This window comes from Dasypus novemcinctus, chromosome 20 (genome assembly GCF_030445035.2).
Source record: "Dasypus novemcinctus isolate mDasNov1 chromosome 20, mDasNov1.1.hap2, whole genome shotgun sequence".
Taxonomy (NCBI): Eukaryota; Metazoa; Chordata; class Mammalia; order Cingulata; family Dasypodidae; genus Dasypus; species Dasypus novemcinctus.
The window spans coordinates 1991001-2011659 of NC_080692.1; the positions used below are offsets into that span (position 1 = coordinate 1991001).

General features: G+C 38.3%; 1 pseudogene; it reads left to right on the top strand.

Moving 5' to 3' along the window:
* Positions 1-750: 750 nt before the first annotated feature.
* The window catches only part of LOC131274716 (eukaryotic translation initiation factor 3 subunit E pseudogene), a 37364-nt pseudogene continuing 17455 nt past the window's right edge, over positions 751-20659 (top strand).

The window sequence follows — 20659 nt, forward strand, 5'->3', positions numbered from 1 at the left end:
AATCCAATAAATTGAAGGCCATAAAAGGGTAAGTGATTACAGCATTCAGCAAAAGAATTTCTATCTCTACTTCAGACACAGCTAGCATCTCTTAGGAACTCATCAAAGACCTTCATCAAATCCCTTGGTTTGCAGCCTGCCTTATGGAATTTGAACATGTGCCTCCTCCATGATGAATGAGGCAATTTTATGAAAGTTCATACTATTTACAGATATCTCCTTTCAGTTCTGTTTTCCTATAGAGCCCTGACTAATACAGCTAGGTACTGGGAGTAGTTCTATAGAAACAGAATCTTAAAAATAGTATTTCTAAATTTGTTGGGGGTTGTTGCAGTTGGCTTTCTACTCTGATTAGATGCAAGGGCACTAATGATTCTCTGTTCAATAATCAAGAGGCCACTGACAGTTCATGCATTGAGTTGAGATTAGATATGCAAAATATCACCATTGGATACAACTACTTCCTTGCTTATAAGAGGCAAAGTTCTGGGTGAGAGTGTATTTAATACTTTAACAGAGTTGTGTAGTTAAAAGGTAATATGATGTTGGCTTGCTGTTTCACAATATGCTGAACACAGTTACCTAAAAAAGAGGATGAGCTGAAGGCTTCAAATTTACAACCTAAGCACTGCATGAATGATGAGAAAGTTTCTATGTGTGCTCTGAAAGAAAATCTTGTTTCATGTACCTGCAGCCTTGAGATTTCTGGAAACCAGACACAAAGTCTCATTCTACAATAGCAGAGTTACAATGGAAACTAAAATTTCAACCTTGCAGGTGTCTGCTGATCAAGTGAGGGCATTGATTGGAAAGGAGTGGAACCCTGGGAATTGGGATGGACACATATGTGTTGATGATGATTTTGGTGGGAACATTGAAACCCTAAATTCTGTGGAGATTTTGTCAGATAAACATGAAATTTTCTGTTCTGTGGGAAGCACTGAATATCAAGTGTATATCACCCAACGCCCAGGCTGCCCCAAGGAGTCTGGAACTTCTCCTTGCCCTGAGTGGGGTACTACACATCCTCAAGCCTGCACTGCCCAATTTTCAGCTTGTCCTATCAAGTCTCCATCTCCCCCCTGCCCTGAAGATACCATCACCCAACCTCCACATTGCACTGAGGATTCTGCCATGCAACCCCTGACAGAAGAGACTAATCCTGTCTCACTAGAAGATACTGCAAAGGAATGCCCTGAATTCAGTAGTTTACAAGACATTTGTAGTTCTCCTTACCCACCCTCACTACCCCTCCTCTCTCACAAATCTATAACTGGACTAAAATCAGAACAAACCCCCAAAGGTGAAGTACAAAGTTTGAGCCATGAAGAAGTATACTATAATCTAAAAGAACTGCATGATTTTTCCAATTTATATAAACAGAAATCAGGGGAATATGTGGAGGAATAGATAGTAAGGGTATAGGATAATGGTGGAAGATATATAAAGTTGGATCACACTAAATTTATTGATATTGGCCCACTAAGCAAAGATAGATTCTGGATTCAATGCTGCAATCTTGAGGGATTAGAAAGGGCTCTAACAGCTTGTTTGGGTGGCTGGTTGGACCATGGACCAAAAGATGGCTTATAATACCTGAAGTTGAGATGCCTAATTTACCCTGGTGTACTATAGGTGATGGGTAAAGTCTTAGAGAGTTTGGAATGCTAGAAGAGATTCAACATTTAAGTTCTGTGCACCCACAATAGGATTGTCCAGAGGACACACATTTTACAGGGATGTGAGGAATAAATTCATGAGACTAACTCCATGTTTCCTGAAGAGCACTGTGGTTGCTCTTCTCTGTAATTCAGATATTACTATGGGAACTTTTGTCATGAAACTAGAATCCTTAAACTAATGGGGATGATCAAACCCCACGCTGGCAGAAGCCAAGTAGAAGCACTTAATCTCCAAAGGCAAGGTGTGAGTGACTAGCAAAATGAAAAACAGACTCAAAGCAGCAATCTAAAGGGTCTTAGTTACATAGATCTATGGCATTCACTAACAGATCATGGTGTAACTAAAAGAAAAATAGGTGGGCAGTCTACTAAATTCATACTTGATCTCCATAAGCAGAAGAGTTCCAGGTTGTATGAACAAAACCTAACTTGAATTACAGAAAGAAAGAATCATGGCCCCATAATTCCAAGATTGAGACAGTTTACAGACACAGAGCCCCTTGAATGAGGGGAAGTCAGGTCCCTCTATGTCAGCATCCACTCTATGTTTTTCCCACAGCCAGTATTCATGGGTCCATTAATCAAGGAGTTTTCTTCCCTAACATTTCCCCTTATCATATGACATAAGTTGCATTAGTTTCATATTTTATTATTTAAGGATGTCAAATATGAGAGTGAATATTACCCAACGACTTGCACCCTATTCTGGAAATCTGCATATTGTAAGGTATATTTATGTGTTGATTTTATTTAGAGACTAAGAATGGTTTAAAGTGATGTATATAGCTGCCAAGTTGACAAGGGAGATGGACTGTGTTGGTTAGGCTATATGTCAACTCAGCCAAATTTGTTGTTTGTTCAAGCAAGCACTGAGCTAATTGTATTAGAAAAGCATTTCATGGTCTTTAATTACCAGTGAGTTGATGGCATAGACAGCTGGTTTCATCTACAATCAACTGAGGAGATTGACATTGGCAACTAGTGACATCTCATCCAATCAATTGAAGGCCTTAAAATGAAAAGTGATTTCAATATCCAGAGAGATAATTCCCATCTCTACTTCAAACAGACAGTGTCTCCTGAGAACTCATCCAGGACCTTCACTGGAGCCCCTGATTTGCTCTCTGCCCTTCAGAATTTGGACTTCTGCATCCCCATGGTCATGTGAGACAATTTTATAAAATCTATCCTATTTACAGACATCTCTTCTCAGTTATGTTTCCCTAGAGAGCCTTCACTAATACAATCACTATCACCAGTGTGTGGTTATCTAAAAGGCCCTCACCATTTCCACCACCATACTCTAACATTACCAGCAGGCCCTTCATTCCCCCTGCAGACAATTGGTGCTTAGTTGAGAAGACTTTATAAAAAGACTGTGGGACTCTGGCCCTCCCGAAGGTTTGAAGGAAGGTTGGGAGGGAACATACCTAGTGTCACAGAGGACACTATGGTGAGTCATCAGCAGGGCAAACATTTTAGGGGATGGGTATTAGAGCAGTGGAGAGCAGGGCAGAGGACAGCTGTTTTCCAGACAGAAATCCCAGGATGGAAAAGGGGCAGTAGCTCTAGAGGCAACACCTGAAAATTTTTCCAGGCAGTCTGGACATCTTTCCTGCCAATGATGTCATTGATCCTGGATAGAAGCAGCTTGGCAATGGTGGTGATGGTGGTGGTGGTGTGAGTAAGGGGAATTGGTTGTCATTTTATCCTTTTCTCTCTCTGCTGTTATATCTTAAAAAGCCCCACTGTGGCACCTGGACACACACACCCAATAAGCCCACCAATGCCCAACTATGGAGATGAGGGCATACATCAGGGTCCATGTGGACCTCTGGCCACCTGACATCTGCCTCACAGGGGCACCTCTACTATTGTGGGGGCCTCTGTTGTGGCTACAATTCAAGGTGTGCAGAAAGGGGCTTCTTCAGACTGTCACAACTTGGGGATGGAACACTGTTGCCACCTCTATAACAGCCACCATTTCTGTCTTGGTGATTTTTTCTCTGAAGTTGTGGAGGATTAAACTTCCACCCTCAAAATGAAACTCTCCACTACTAACCTTAACAGGATTACTTTTGTTATTGTGGAGAACTAAATCTTTGCAGCCATGAACAAAGTTACCTGGAAAGGCTCTGCATTTCTTTTTTCTGATGTTTCAACAACTTACTGGGCAATATGGTGTCCACCATATCTAGTGATCTGCTTAGAGTTGCTGAACTTATGGGTTTACCCAAACATTCTGTGCTCACATGCTTGGGAGGTCTTAAATAATGACTGGAGAATTTCTTTAACAGCCTTTCACAATCCCTACTCTTGGGTCTATAATTTGACGCATGCATAAATTCTACCAGGAGTCAGGGCTAAAGATCAGGACCAGGTGGTGGACTTGGCCCAGTGGTTGGGGCATCCACCTACCATGTGGGAGGTCTGCGGTTCAAACCCCAGGCCTCCTTGACCCATGTGGAGCTGGCCCATGCACAGTGCTGATGTGCACAGGGAGTGCCCTGCCATGCAGGGTCTCCCCCGCATAGGGGAGCCCCATGCACAAGGAGTGCACCCTATAAGGAGAGCCACCCAGGGCAAAAGAAAGTGCAGCCTGCCTAAGAATGGCACTACACACACACAGAGCAGACACAACAAGATGACACAACAAGGAAACGCAGATTCCTATGCCACTGACAACAGAAGCGGACAAAGAAGAGGACCCAGTGGGTGGACACAGAGAACAGACAACTGGGGTGGGGGGAGAGGGGGAGAGAAATAAGTAAATAAATAAATCTTAAAAAAAAAAGATCAGGACCGATGTTCCCCACAGAACCCAAAACTTATACACAACCCATGAGCATTCACCAAGGACGTTCCTTGGCTTCTGACAGCATTTTCCTAAACTCACTTGCATGGCTGGAGGAATGCCTCAGGATCTTCTAGCATTCCTCCTGAGAGCAACATGTATTCCACTAGCTCATCCCTTAGGTGCCCTGCAGGATCTCCAGTCCTGCTTTTCCAGAATGGCATCATGCTCAGTTGGTCACCCTGCTCCATGTCACGAGCTGAGTTGAGGTGCCAGGTGTTAAAGGTAGCCAATTTATGCAAAGCTAAAATGGAAGTAAACATTGGAAACTTCATTCACTTACTGTGATAATAAAAGCAAGGTAAACTGAGGAAAGACATGGGCATGACCCTGTTCCATTATGCTGCAAAATGTTGCCACTAGGGGAGGGACAGATGGATGAGCATGGACATGGAGATCAACTCACTGCTAAGGGAGCACTGGATGAGAGGTACTGTTTTATACAGTGTTATGGACTCAGGAGATGGAGATTAAAATAGAGTGCTGAAGCAGAGGATACTTAAAAGGTATCCTCCACCTATCTCAAATAAATGCTTCTCAGCTGAGGCATCTAAGGAAGGCCTTCACTTTGGGTCCCTGACAGGAAAGCTTTCTAATGGAAGTCTCTGGGATAGGAATGCAGCTATATTCATGAGTAAGACTGGACAGGGGGAGCTTAGTCCTTGACTAAAACCCCTTCAGAAACATCAGTGTAGTGCTGGGTACAAGGTCTGGTGTGCTGAGGGCAGATTTCCCCAATGTGCCCTGTCAGGTAAAGCCTTTTTAATTGCCTATAGTCTGTCTTGGAAAAAAAAAACAAACACATAGAAGTTTTAAACAGGAACTAAATTCCTCAGGGGGAATAATTATTGATAAAATTAGAATCAATATATTTCAGAAATTAGGAACAAATACAATTCAAATTTTTGACAGTAACTGCAGGCAATGTGACAACATTGCTCAACAAAGTTTTTTTTTTTTTTTTTTTTTTTTAATTGTGGTTTAAGAGAATTTATTCTTTAGGCGTAATGTTTTTTTTTTATTTTTTTTATTTTTTTATTTTTTATTGACTTTGTAATAATATTACATTAAAAATATATATGTGAGGTCCCATTCAACCCCACCCCCCCACCCCCCCTCTCCCCCCCCCCAACAACACTCGTTCCCATCATCATGACACATCCATTGGATTTGGTAAGTACATCTTTGGGCACCTCTGCACCTCATATACATTGGTTCACATCATGGCCCATACTCTCCTCTATTCCATCATGTAGGCCCTGTGAGGATTTACAATGTCCGGTGATTACCTCTGAAGCACCATCCAGGGCAGCTCCATGTCCCGAAGATGCCTCCACCTCTCATCTCTTCCTGCCTTTCCCCATACCCTTTGTCCATTATGTCCACTTTTCCCAATCCAATGCCACCTCTTCTATGTGGACACTGGATTGGTTGTGTCCATTGCACCTTTATGTCAAGAGGAGGCTCAGATTCCACCTGGATGCTGGATGCAATCCTCCCATTTTCAGTTGTAATCACTCTAGGCTCCATGGTGTGGTGGTTGTCCTTCTTCAACTCCATCTTAGCTGAGTGTGGTAAGTCCAATAAATCAGATTGTAGGTGCTGGAGTCTGTTGAGGCTCAGGATCTGGCTATCACATTGTCAGTCCAGAGATTCAAATCCCCTAAATATATCTTAAACCCCAACATTAACTGCACCTCCAGCACATTAGCATGAAAGTCTTATGAAGGGAGATCCCATCTGAGTCCAGATTCATCACACATAAACACCATTTCCAAAGAGGGGCCATCTGCCCTGGTAGTTAACCCCATCAGCCATGACCATAACTCCCATGGGTCTCTTTAGCCCTCAAAGGAACCAATATCTGGGGGTTGTATCTGCTTTATCTGTCTCTCTGACTCTGCTCAGTTGTGCATGAGGGCAAACCTTCTGCCAGCCTCCAGACTCTTTTTTAGAAACTCGTAGCCATATAAACTCATTTCTCCTTTCCATTTCCCCCTTACTTTAGGTCAAACAGCATTTTAAAGTCATGGTATTTTATGTAGACATGGATATTCTGCTGATCCGCATTGAACCTTCCGTATAAGGTCATTTTCCAGTTGCATCATCAGTTGGTAGTTGATAGTGGTCCCTCGTTGCCAGGGAGGCTCATCCCCGGGTGTCATGTCCCACGCTGGGGGGAAGGCATTGCATTTACATGCTGAGTTTGGCTTCGAGACTGGCCACATTTGAGTAACATGAAGGCTGACAGAAGGAAATTCCCAGGCACAAAGTTGCTCTAGGCCTTGTTACTATTTTGGGTTTATCAGCTCACAAGCATAGTCATTAGTATCAGGGGCTCACTGTTGAACCCTCACTCCCTCCCGGTCCCCACCACTGTACCTGGGAGACTGTCGCTGCTCCCCTAGGGACCACGACAGAGCACCACTGGCCGGGAACCCAGTACCCCCCCTACTGTGGTTTTTAATTGTTGCCACTATGAGTATATCCAAACATTACCATGCACCCTGGACATATGTTCTGTACAGCTCCCTGTCAGTCATATATCATCTGTCATTGGTATCCCATACCAGTATCCCTCCATTGCCATTGTTGAAACACTCTGTGATCCAGAACTCCCCGAAATTTGAAGCCCAATATAATGTCATGGTCCCTTACTAGGGAATGGCATATAGCGATGAGTTTAAAGGATAGATAAAGAACTTGGATAAAGTTAGATAAAGAACTTAGATAAAGAATGTTGACTTGAAAAAATTCCACATCCTATTTTTTTCTTTTTTTTTTCCCCCCCCCCCCTAATTATTCAGCTTTTCTTCACAGGAGTCCTAGACCACAGCAATGTATATATATAATATACAGCACTCCCACACATCCACCAGAAAACCTTTTCCCTTCCACAGTGATACTCTTACGCCCTATTCATATCATATTTACTTAAAGTGATGTACAGAGTCTGAGACATTAGCTTTCTAACAAGGTGACATCTGTATTTACATTATGGTGCATACTTTAGGATACACAGTTCTTTACATTTTTAGTTATCCTATGTTTTACATTATGGTTTACATTATCAGTCTGTCATCTCCTATATGTTATGGTGTAATATTACATGTTTTATATCCATCCTTGTGTACTCTCAAGAAACTCCTCTCTTACCCCCCATTTACTTTGGTTCCACACATTTAACGTCCATTTTCCCTTCCACCTTAGTGCCCTTAGTGATAGCCAACCTCCGTTTCCTGAGGAGCCACTTCCAGAGATAGATGGAATAGTGTTCAGGGCCTAACTTGCTCAACTGCCCCAATGCCCTGGGAGCCACCCTTTCTCTCGAGGGATACAGTTCCCTCTATTGGATGGCATTAGTCCTCCCCAGGATGTGGGTCCACCCCCACTCTCACTACTTGGGTTTCTACCCCATGGTGTCACCCACTCTGGCAGAATGAGCATTTAGACATTCCCCAGGAGCCCGTCCTGCATCAGACCCTCCCCTCCGAGCATTCTAAACAGGTAACCCTCTTTATTATATTTTGATATGATTTTCTCGGCATTTTACTCTCCACCAACACCTGACCCTCTCCTGGTTCGTATGCTACCCCTCCCTCCCCCCACTTTTGGGCAACGTTACCCACCCGTCCCACCCCAGCCACCCTCAAACCCGCAAAGCCCCAAGCAAAGGCAACCCCTTGCCCCCCTTTTATCTCTTCTTTGTGTTCATACTTACCACCATCTCGTCTTAAATTCCACCCCTGCAGACATCGGCTCATATCCTTCTAAAGGGCATAATTTTAAAGGATGAAACAAGGACATAGAAATAAAAATAAACTCACATGAATTATTTTATTTAACTCACTAATGAATGCGTGTATTATCAAGGTATTACAACTTGTTCAGAGGATAAATGAAATTATCACATATAAAAGTGCAGATAAAAAATGACAGAATTAATTTTCAAATAGATGTAAAATGTACCGGTCTTAAGAGCAATAATCAATTTTATTAGATCAGAACAGAACTTATTTCCCTTTCACTGGAAAATAATTATTTTCATTCTTAACATTTCTCTTTTTTTTTTGCAATTTACAGAATTGTAAAATAGTCCAAAACTTTAAGAGTGAAAATATTTCCGTGCACTATGCAGGCGACTCTGTATTTTTTTCTAATTTCAATGTTTTTCACAATTTTTCCTGTTAACATCATGAGGAAGAAAGACAGGATAGAAGAAATATCAGCTATTCCATTTCCCCACACCAGAAATGACAGTTATTTTTATCTACATTATTTAATTGTGACAGAGTAATTATCCAAAGAACAAGTTCCCAGTGTAAACTGAGCAAATTGATGCTCAAAATGATTTTTCCGTGGTCACAAAACTAGTAAATGGCTGAGCTGAAATGTGTGCTTCGACTAATTGCTCCAAAATTCATGCCTTTTCTCACTACCTTCTGAAAGATAAAAAGGTGCAAAATTCTATTTATGTAAGATGTGAAGTATGCCCTTAATCTAAATAAAATTTTAAGATGGAAGTTGGTGGGACAGATATCCCATTTTTGTCACACATCTAACATAGAAAACTAGGGTTAAACTGCCTCAGAAACAAATGTACAGTGCTAATCTCCTGTGTTCTCAAATTTTCTCATAAATAAATGAGTGTTAGAAAGGAAATTTGCAATCATCATCATCATCATCATCACCACTTCTGTCCATTTTCCAATTGCTCACTTTTTTTTAGAGTAATTGATTAAATATCCAAAGAAATGGACAACTTTACCTCAGTGACCACGTTCTTCCTCATGGGGTGAGAAGGCAGTGGTATGACATATTTATGGTACTGAAAAAGACAAACTGTCAGCTAATAATTCTGTATTGACAAATATTGTCCTTTAAGAATGATGAAGAAATTAAAATATTCACAATTAAACAGAAATTGAGAGAATTACTAAAGGGAATTCTGCAGGCAGAAAGGGAAAGACAGGCAAGAGCAATTTGGAGGACAGTGTAGAAATGTATGTCTCTTAGCCAAACTCTGCAAATAAACTCACTACATTGCCCCCTACATGGGATATGACTCCTGGCAATTAGCCTCCCTGGCACCAGGGGATAATTACCAAGATTTAATCAGTGATGCTTCTGGAGAAACTCAAACTCCTTGATCAAAAGGGGAAATGTAAATAAATTTTAAATAAATTACAGTTTTATGGCTATGAGATTTCAAACTGAGTCATGAATTGATTCAGAGGTTATGTTTATGCAAGTCTTAGCCAGGCATCACTAACATGCCAAAGTTAACATATCATCAAGCAAAAGTGCCCTGAGTGATCTAGGTTTGTATGGACACTATAGTGAAGCCACACAGCCTCATGACATTAGCACTCCCTCAGAGGATTCTATCAGAGAATATTAGAAATTCTTTTTCCTCAACATAACATAATCATAATCATTTACAAGTTCATACTCATGATTCTTCTACTCCTTTCATCTGAACCTATAATTTTCAATTTACCTTTTATGTATATTTCTGAGACTTAAAGCCATTGGATTGTTCTTATGCCAGTTGAGACCTGAAATTCAGCAGATACGCGGTCAAATTTCACTGTCCATTTCTTTGGGCTTGCCCTGGATAACCAATAAAATGATGAAGATTTACCAGCCTATCTCCCAAAAGCAAGGAAGATATTCAACTGCAGGCAAAACAACTCCACTCTGCTGCCCCTTGATATCTACATCTTTCTCTGGCTGAAGCAGAGTAGCTACTGACCCAAATCCCTCAAGAGATAATGTATGAAAATGTGGTGTGTATGTATCCACCAAGCAGAGCAGATTTTTTGTTCTTGTATTAACTGAATATCCATTAGCACTGATATAAAATACTTTAAAAATAAAAAGTTGGTCATTGATTGATATACACATTTATTCTTGTATTCTTAATTCTATTCCATTAGCTGATATGTCTGTGTTTGTGTTAGTGCTATATTGTCTTGTTTACTGTAGCTTTTTTATGAAGTTTTAGAATCTGGAAGCATGAATCATCCACAACTACTTTTTTTTTCTTTTTCAAGATAGTTTGGCTATTTGGGGCTCCTTAACCTTCAATGTGAATTTGTTTATTGATATATGCATTTCTGCAAAGAAGGCTGTTGATATATTGATGGGTATTCCACTGATTCTAACAATTGCTTTGGGTGCAATTGACTTGTAATTGATATTTAATCTTCTAATCCACAAACATTAAAAAAATGCTTCCATTTATTCTCATTTATTGAATTTCTTCCAGTAACATTTTTGTAGTTTTCCATGTAATAGTCATTTATATCCTTGGTTAATTTTTTCCCAAGAAAACAGATTCTTTCATTGGCTGTTAAAAATGTCACAATTTTCTTGATTTCCTTTTCAGATTTTTCATTACCAATGTGTAGAAAAACCACTGATTTTTGTGAGTTCATATTGTACCCTACAAAATTGCTGAATTAGTTTATTAGCTCTAATATTTTTCTTCTAGACTTTGTTGGGAGTTTCTATATATTGAGTCATGACATCTGCAGATAGAAAAGGTTTTGTTTCTTCCCTTCCAATTTGGATGCTTTTTATTACTTTTTTCTTGCCTAATTGCTCTAACTAGAACCTCCAGTACTCTCTTGAATAACAGCTGTGGTGGTAAACATTATTATCTTATTCTTGACAAGAGGGGAAACTTTCAATCTTTCTCCATTGAGTATACCTCCATTGAGTGTTACCTTTTTTGTTTTTGCTATATGTCCTTCATGTTTTTTCCTATTTTATTCCATCTGTTATTATAAAGAATATGTGCTGGATCTTGTCAAATATGTTTTCTGCATCAATTGACTTTAACATTTGTTTTTTTCTCCCCCCTTTCTTCTATTAATGTGGTGCATTACATTACTTGATTTTTTTGGACTCAACAATTACCAACCAAGAATGTTCTGATTTCTCCACATCATCTCCAGCACATATAGTTCCTGTTTTTTTAATAATAGCCATTCTGTAAGACATGGCATGATATCTCAAAATAGTTTTGATATGCATTTCCCTAATAGCTAGTGATGGCTAGCATATTTTAATGTGCTTTCAGGCCAGGTCTTTTGCCCATTTTTAAATTGAGTTGCTTGTTTTTTTTATCTTTGAACTGCATGATCTCTTAAAGCTATGTGGAAATCCTTATTGGATATGTTATTTCCAATTTTTTCCCCATGGAGTTGGCTACCTTTTCAACTTCTTACCCAAGTCACTGGAGGCAAAATAAAAAGCACAATTAAGAAATCACCACACTCCACAAGATCTTCAAGATATTTTCCTACATTTCTTCTTGGGTTGTTATGGTTCTAGTTTTTACATTTAGGTCCTTGATCCATTTGAGTTAATCTTTCTATGAGGCTTGAAATAGGGGTTCTTTTTATTTTAGCCATAGATATCCAGTTCTCCCAGGACCATGTCTTGAAAGGGCTGTTTTCACCTTCTGACCCATCTGAATGTGCTTGATAGCCTTGTAAAAAATTACTTGCCTGTATGTGGGTCTATTTCCAAATTCTCAACCCAATTCCTTTAGTCAATATTTCTATCATTATGTTTCTTCCATGTTTTTTTAAAAAATCACTGTACTTAAGTAATAAGTAAAGTTAGGCTGTGAGATTCCTCCAATTTCAGTATTCTTTTTTTAAATTAAATTTAATTAAAAAAAGATAGACTATACAAGTGCCACATAAAAAATATAGGGAGTTCCAATATGTCCTGCTCCCCATATCTTCCACATTTTCCCACATTAACAACATCCTTCATTAGTAAGGTACATTCATTAAAATTGATGAACACATTTTGGAGCATTGCCACTAAGTGTGGATAAAAATTTACATTGTAGTTTATTCTGTCTCCCACACAATTCTGTAGGTTATGACAAGGTTGATAATGGTCTGTATCTGTCATTGCAATGTCATTCGGGACAATTCCCAAGTCCCAAAAATGCTGCCATATTACACATGTTTTTCCCTCTCCCTGCCCTCAGAAGCTCCAGTGCCCACTGCCTCCACATCAATAATATGGTTTAATCCATTGCTAACATCACAATAAGTCTATAGTAGAATACCAGTAAGTCTACTTTAGTCCATAGTTCATTCCTCAACCCTGAGGATTCTGGGATGGAGATGTTCACCCCACCTCTAAGTGAGAGGTGGATGTTTTCCCATAAAGACTATGAGTGGGCACTCATGTTTGCAGTTGTAGACTCTCAGTTTCTTGGTATGGTAGTTGTCCACCATCACTGCCATATTTATTGTCCTAGGTGAGACCAGTGAACTGAAGATTAGTTATTTCACCTTCAATGAGATCCAGGGCCCAGCTGGCACATAGACAGCCCAAAGATTTAAGTCTCTTTGCTGTAGACCTACCAACTCTAGTACTAATTATAGGTTCAAATAGAAGGACAGAAGAGCCTATTTTGTCACTCGGGATCATAAATTCCAAAGTAGGGCCCACTGGCAGGTCACCAAACTCCTGAGTCATCTGCCCTGACTATGGTGTCTGGGTGTGTCCAGAGCCCTCAGGACTCCTACTATTTGGAATGGGAGAAAATGTTTTTAAACCACATCTGATAAGGATTAAATATCTGTAATATAAAAGCAATCCTGCAACTCAACAACAAAAAGTCCAAGTCGAAAATGATCAAAGCATTTCAATAGACATTTCTTCAAAGAAGATATAAAAATGTCCATAAACACATGAAGACAGTCAACATCCCTACCCATTAGGGTAATGCAAATAAAAAACAACATGATATACTTTTTCACACACACTAGGTTGTCTATTAATCAAAAAATGATAAATAAATGCTGGAAAGAATGTGGAGAAATTGGAGGACTCATATATTGCTGTTTGTAATGTAAAATAACATCGCTGTTGGAGATTTGGACCCAAAGGGTATCAGGAATGAAAGAAAGAGAAAAAGGGAGAAGAAAACAAAGAGTAAGAATGAGTGAGAAAAAGAACAAGAGAGCTGAGATCAGGGGGTCTGCGAGTAGAGACTCCTCAGGCAACTTTATTGTTCACAAGGGGCTCTATATATACCATAGTTCACATGGGTAAAACCATCAACATTACTAATAGTTTAAGAGATTAAGAAAATCTTATCTCAAGGTTTCAGTGTTCTATTTACTACACAAATGTTATCTGCTCATCTTTTCTTTCAGCCTTTCACAGCTTCATCCTGTTTGCTGGGAACTCTTAATTACCACATTCCTTAGATTGTAAGCATAACCATGGAGACAACATGTCTTCCTGAGAGGCCACTGTGCCTCAGTTTCCAACATCTCCCTCTTTTTGTTTTAGTCAAGGTGACCATGCCTGTCTTAGGTTGCCCTCCTCTGAGAGTCTTGCCCGTCATTGACTACCGGCCAAGCTCTTTGACTTGGGGGAATTATTGAAGTGTTTTTGCTAGCACCAGATTATTTGCATGTTTCATGGCTGTTACACTTTGCAATTTTCTTCAAAAGCACTGTCCGGCACAGGCAAGAATCATGAGCAACAGAACAAATATGATTAACCCTATTCCTAAAGCTGACAGGAAATGCTGCAATTTCCACCAATTAACTGGGAGTAATACAAAAGTTGCTTTCATTCCAATCACTTTTCAACACCCTTAACAAACTTAAATTATACAATTGATCTCCAATATGCAAAACAGAAGATCCTAAATCATTAACCCAATTATTTAACTGTTCATCAAAGTGCTCTTGGCTATGCCACAAATCACTAACATTTTTATGCCAATTATGCATGTATTGTGAAGTCTGTACTTTCAGGTAAAGCTACCATAGCAGTAGCAGCAGCTGTGATGATTCCAATTAGTCCCAAAATGCTTATAATAAGCAGTCCAAAAAAACATTTAGTTCATTTCAAGAATTCTTATGTAGCAATAATTGACTTTCAGAAGATGACTGCCAAATCTGAGTCATTCTCACCAGTATCCAGATGCATTTTCTTCTTCTGGCCTTTGCTATTGTTTCTCCATCTGGGGATGTCTATGAGCTGTTGGCAAGTAACAGGCAGTTGGAACTGCTGGGCTAGGCACCACAAGGTTTGGTCACCTTTCTGATGGAGCCATGCTGCCTTTACTCAGGTTTCAGTGGTAGGGCCCAGATCTTTGTAAAAGCATTTGCGTTAACAGTCCTAAAAGAGATGTTAGAGGAGTGACAGGGACATGACAGTCACCTGGAGGTTTTTTCATAATCTGAGGGTGATTTACAACAGTCCATCATTTCTGTCTTGTTTTTATATTTGCAATCTACCCCTGGATATGGATGGCAGTCTTTAGAATGACCAAACATTATTGGGTTAAGTCTTTCACTTTTAGCAGGACCTCCTATGCTAAACACAATTGCTTTTTTATGTTTGGCTTTTGGCCTCTTTTCAGAATTGTGATTAAAACCTAAGGGTTACTTGTTTAGAATTTTGCTTTTGCCACAAACTCCACCCAAAGCCAATACGGGTGCTTGCTACATTCAATTCATAGGCTAAGTTAATGTCCACAATTTAACTTCCTATTATTATTATTAAAAGCAGCTTGCTGGAGGCTTTCCTACTTCCATGAAGGACTTTTCCCAATTAATACATACAATAGTTTTAATATTTGAGCTAAGTGAGAGATGAAAGATTTTCAGTATTCCAAAAATATTACAAACTACAATAACATGAGAAAACACTGTTAATTACAGGAGGTTATAGTTTTGTTTTACCAAACTAAACATCATTGAAGAACTTGATAGAGCAGCTGGGACCCTGTAGCCCATTCCAATTGTTTGCTTCATTCAGGCTCTTAAGATAAGATAGTGTCTCTGATGTTTCTTTTCATTCTGAAGAAAGGATTACTGGTTAACATGATGTCATCAGTAGAGTTTCAGCCACCGATTTTATGCAGCTAGATTATTATCACCATGTTAGGACAGATGGTTGGGCTATGCACACAGCCTTGGGGAGGCACTGCAAAAGCCCATTGTTGACTTTTCTACAAGTAGGAGAATGCAGGCTGGCTTGACTTGCCTAAGGAAATACTAAAGAAAGTCTTACTGGTGTTTTAAAACAAAGTGATACCAACACAGCTGGACATAACTTTTTGCAACAAACTAGCAATATTTGTGACTGCTGCATACTATAATGTTGTTACTTCAATTTTTCTTTCAAGGTAAAAGAACAAATCTCTTGTAATTAGTTTGGAATAAAAAGAAAGCAGATTTAAACATTATTTTCCTTTAAAAGAGATAAGACTTTTTCTTCCTCAAACACTGAGGAAATGATGAGGTTAAAGCACAAGAAGCTATTTTGATAAAACGGACTTTCTTTGAATACTGATTATGAGGATAGAAACTTTTCATAAACTTTTACCAAAACAAACTAATGATTTGAGAGACTTTGAAAAAGGACAAAGTTTTAATCTTTGCATTAGTATACTACTTGATATTAAACCTTTTAAAACTTTATAGACTGATCCATCAAATTTTATTTAACTTTAATCATAAAAATTTCTTTTCCACGAACCTTCTACGCTTTCAGTATTCATTCAGGTTTTGACCCACATTTTACTCTTTCCCAATAATCATTTTATCTTAGGACAAAATTATTACTACTATTTTTAATAATAAAAACACATTCTATATATTCTACATACTAAGTTACCAGGCAAACTTCTTATAACTTGTAATTGCCATTAACACAAAATGAGCTTGTTAAAATAATTAACTTTTCTTCATTTTAAATACTTAGTAGCATGTAATACTAGAAACAGTTCCCTAGAAGCAAATTGGCAGGGGAGGCTGACTGCCAACAAGTTTTCCTGTTACAAAATTACCTTTTGTTATTATTATTATCAATTCAGGTTTTATTTAATAATGACTTTTGGGAATTAGTCACTTAAATACTTTAATTTAAACAATGCTTCATTATACTTCTTATAATTATTTATAACCATATAGACTATATTATCTTAAGACAAATTTTACCTTCACAGAGCACATTCCCTTACTTAAAGTTACCACAATATCTTCTATAACTTGTCACATGCATTTAAGTTCCAAGAGTTTATGAAAATTAGCCATTCTATTTTAGGACAAAAACACACCTTTTAGGAAAAACTTATTAAATTTCTGTCAGCATTCCCACAAACTTTTAACCTTTTAAAATATTCATTTAAGTTTTACATCCTTCATTTTATCCTGTGAAGAAAAATAAACTTTCATTTCAATCTAGGCAAGAACAACTTTTTATGAAAAGACTTATAGTAATTTTGTTAATCAAGACTTACAATTTTTATCATTGTAGAGACCTTATTAACATTTAAACTTATGTATTAATATAAGTGCTTATTTAATTTTTCACCATTTGAATAGAGCACTTGAAAAACATTTTCACTTATTAGTTTAATTTATATTATCATCCAGAGGTATCAAAATGACATTGAACTGACATTGAACAGACAGACAAACACAAAACAATTACAACACATTAACAGAAACATACAGTTTACAATTGATTCATAATTCTTACTTTCTTGGTATAGCTACTTTTAAGTTCTCTGTTATATCACATCTTAGATTGTACTTTTTAAAATTTCTTCTGGAATCCATGTTGCCTGTAACATGCAAGCTTGTGCTTGGAAACATTTTTATTAGTTATCAGCAATCAGTTAAGATAACTTGAGCAGCATAAATGTAGTTAAGTTCTTATTTAGCAGTTTAGACAGACCGTTAACACACATTTTTGGATTTCTACTCTGTAAGACTAAACTGAGCACCTCAAGCTCCTATTCTTGTTCTGATTTACTTTCTTTTATTTCAAATTTATTTATGGGCTAAAGCTGCTGCTATCTGGTGGGTGGTGGAACCTATGTCCTGGCAAGCTTTAATATAGTCTTGCATTGACCCTCCCACTGCCTTAATGGGTCTAATAGCTTTTTTGCATTCACTATTTGCTTGATCAAATGCAAGAGTTAATAAAATCAAGTTTCTAGCATCTGGAATTTCTATAGTTTTTTTGAATAATATCTGATAGCCTAGCTACAAACTCTACATATGGCTCATTTACTCCTTGTATAAATTTAGCAATGGATTGTACAGGTTTCCCAGGGGCTGAAATTTTTCTCCAAGCTGCTAAGCAGGACATTCTAACTTGAACTATTGCTACATCATCATACTGCATTTGTCTGCCAACTCCTGCCCAAGCTCCTATTCCCAATAACTGTTCTGCTGATATAAGCACCAGAGGGTCTTGACTAGCATTTTGCTGGGCAGTCATATTAGCCTCATCAGTCCACCAAGTTTTAAATTGCAGAAATTCAGCACAGCTAAGAACAGTACAGGCTAACATTTCCCAGTCCCAAGGAATCAATCTATCTGCCTGAGCCATGCCCTGAACTAAGCCAAACATATATGGAGAATTACCCCATATTGCACACAAGACTGTTTTAAATCTTTCAGTAGTTTAAAAGGTATTGATTCATGATGGAACTCAGCACCTCCCTGAGAATTATTGGCATTTAATGGAATTGGTTGTGATATGACTGGAAAAGCTGATAAAAATCTCATGGCCTCCAGATCCCCTTGTTGAGATCTTTGCAATAAACAGCACATCAAGGGTGTTTGAGGAGTGGGGTTGGAAACAACTGTCTTTTTAACACAGGGTATAGTGTCTGTCATATCTGAAAAAATTCCAGGGGCTGAGGTTGGGGCAGCCATAAGCGGTAGCTCATCAGGCACAGTATGTTGGACTGGATGTAAGCTAGGATAAGCACCTGGATGAGATATATGGAGATTGGATATTTCATTAGAGCAGACAGTTGTCTTTTTATCTATAGAAGGATTAGTACTGGGATTAGGCATAAAGCCAGGAGATTTTCCTCCATCCTTTGGTTCAGAATTTAGTTCTTTCACATGGCCCTCCATTTTATTTTTGTGTATGGGTTTTGAAAATAGAATAATTTCTTCTTCCTCATCTTCATCTGATTGTAAAGGATCTAATGTGATGACAATTTGCTCGCACAAAGTCCTCGCAGATAAAGGAATGGATTCCCCTTTCTGATAAGCCTCTGTTACACATTTCTACTGTTTTAAATTTAAGACATTATGTCTCCGAGGCTGAAACCAACCACAATGCTTTTGTATTAAAGCAAACAGTTCTTTTAACTCACAACTTTTTGCAGGCACCCCACTAGCTTTCAATAAGGTTTTTAACACTTGAGAATGTTCTTCCACACATCCTGTTTGATTACCCATTACCCTGATGACTTCATGGAAAATGTTACTTACTTAAAAGAAGACTCAAGTCACTCTGCTTTGGACATCACACAACCCTCAATGAAGTCTTTTCCATGGTTCCCGATACTGATTTGGAAGACTCGCTAACTTCTTCAGGCCCCATGTTAGGCACCAGATGTTGGAGATTTGGACCCAAAGGGTATCAGGAATGAAAGAAAGAGAAAAAGGGAGAAGGAAACAAAGAGAAAGAATGAGCAAGAAAAAGAACGAGAGAGCTGGGATCAGGGGGTCTGCAAGTAGAGACTCCTCAGATAACTTTATTGTTCACAAGGGGCTCTATATATACCCCAGTCCACATGGGTAAAACCATCAACATTACTCATAGTTTAAGGGATTAAGAAAACCTTATCTCAAGGTTTAAGTGTTCTATTTACTACACAAATGTTATCTGCTCATCTTTTCTTTCAGCCTTTCACAGCTTCATCCTGCTTGCTAGGAATTCTTAATTACCACATTCCTTAGATTGCAAGCTTAGCCATGGAGGCTGCATGTCTCCCTGAGAGGCCACTGTGCCTCAGTTTCCAACACATAATCATTGTGAAAAAGAGTTTGGTGGAAATGCAATGAATGTGCCTTACTGATGAAAGGGGATGTTGATGTGGGAGGAGTATGGGCAGGTGGAGAGCGGGGTATATGGGAACCTCTTATGTTTTTTAACTTAACATTTTTTGTGATCTATTTATCTTTTTAAAAAAGACAATAGTAAAAATAAATTTAAAAAATATCCTACAGGAAAAATAAAAAAATAAAAATACTTATATTTTGACAATGTTTTAATGACAGGCTTTTATTTACTAAAACAAAATGGGTAAAATAAATCAAATTGAAAGAGGAAAGGATTTATGATAAATAAACTAATGTCATACTCTAGAATAAAAGAGTTTGATGGTTCTTCATGGATTTAAGTATAATATTAATGTATGACAACCTATGCTATACCTAACTATATACAGAAAAGAATTGAAAACAGGAACTCAATCTGAAATTTGTACAGCAATATTCATAGCAGCATTATTAACAATTGCCAAAAGGCAGAATAAATACAAATATCCATCAATGTAAGACTGGATAAATAAATTGTGACCTATACATTAAATGGAATATTATTCAGGTGCATACTGTTGGAAACTGAAGCACAGTGGTTTCACAAGAAGAGATATGCTGTTTCCATGGCTATGCTTGCACCCTAAGGAATGCAGTAATTAAGAATTCTTGGTAAATTGGATGAAGCTTTTAAAGGTTCAAAGAAAAGTTGAGCACATACTTTTTGTAGTAAATAGAACACTTAGACTTTGTACCTTGAGATAAGAATTTTTGAGTTCCTTTGTAATGCTAATAGTTAACTGCCTGGTGCTCCTTGTTGTCAGGTGGACTGGGGTATACAGAGAGCCTTTGTAAACAGTAAAGTTGTCTGATGAGTCTTTACTTGCAGACCCCCTGATCCCAGCTCACTCGTTCTTCCTTTCTTTTTCTTTCTTTCTTTCTCTTTATTTCACTCTCCTCAAGTCCAAATCGCCAACAGCATACATAAATGAAGTTCTTCTACATCTAACAACAGTGATGTATCTTGAAGACATCATGTTGAAAGAAATAAATCAGAAACAACTGACAAATATTTCATGATCTCACATATCAAATAATACAATATGTAAATTCAGAGTCAGAAATTAGCAATTAGATTACAGGTTACCAGTGATATGGTCAGGCCAGGGAATGGGGAATTAGTTCATGAACATGACTTCATAGTTGGTGATGATGGTAGCAGAACATTAGGAATGTATTCATCACCATCAAATTGTATATTTGAAAGTGAT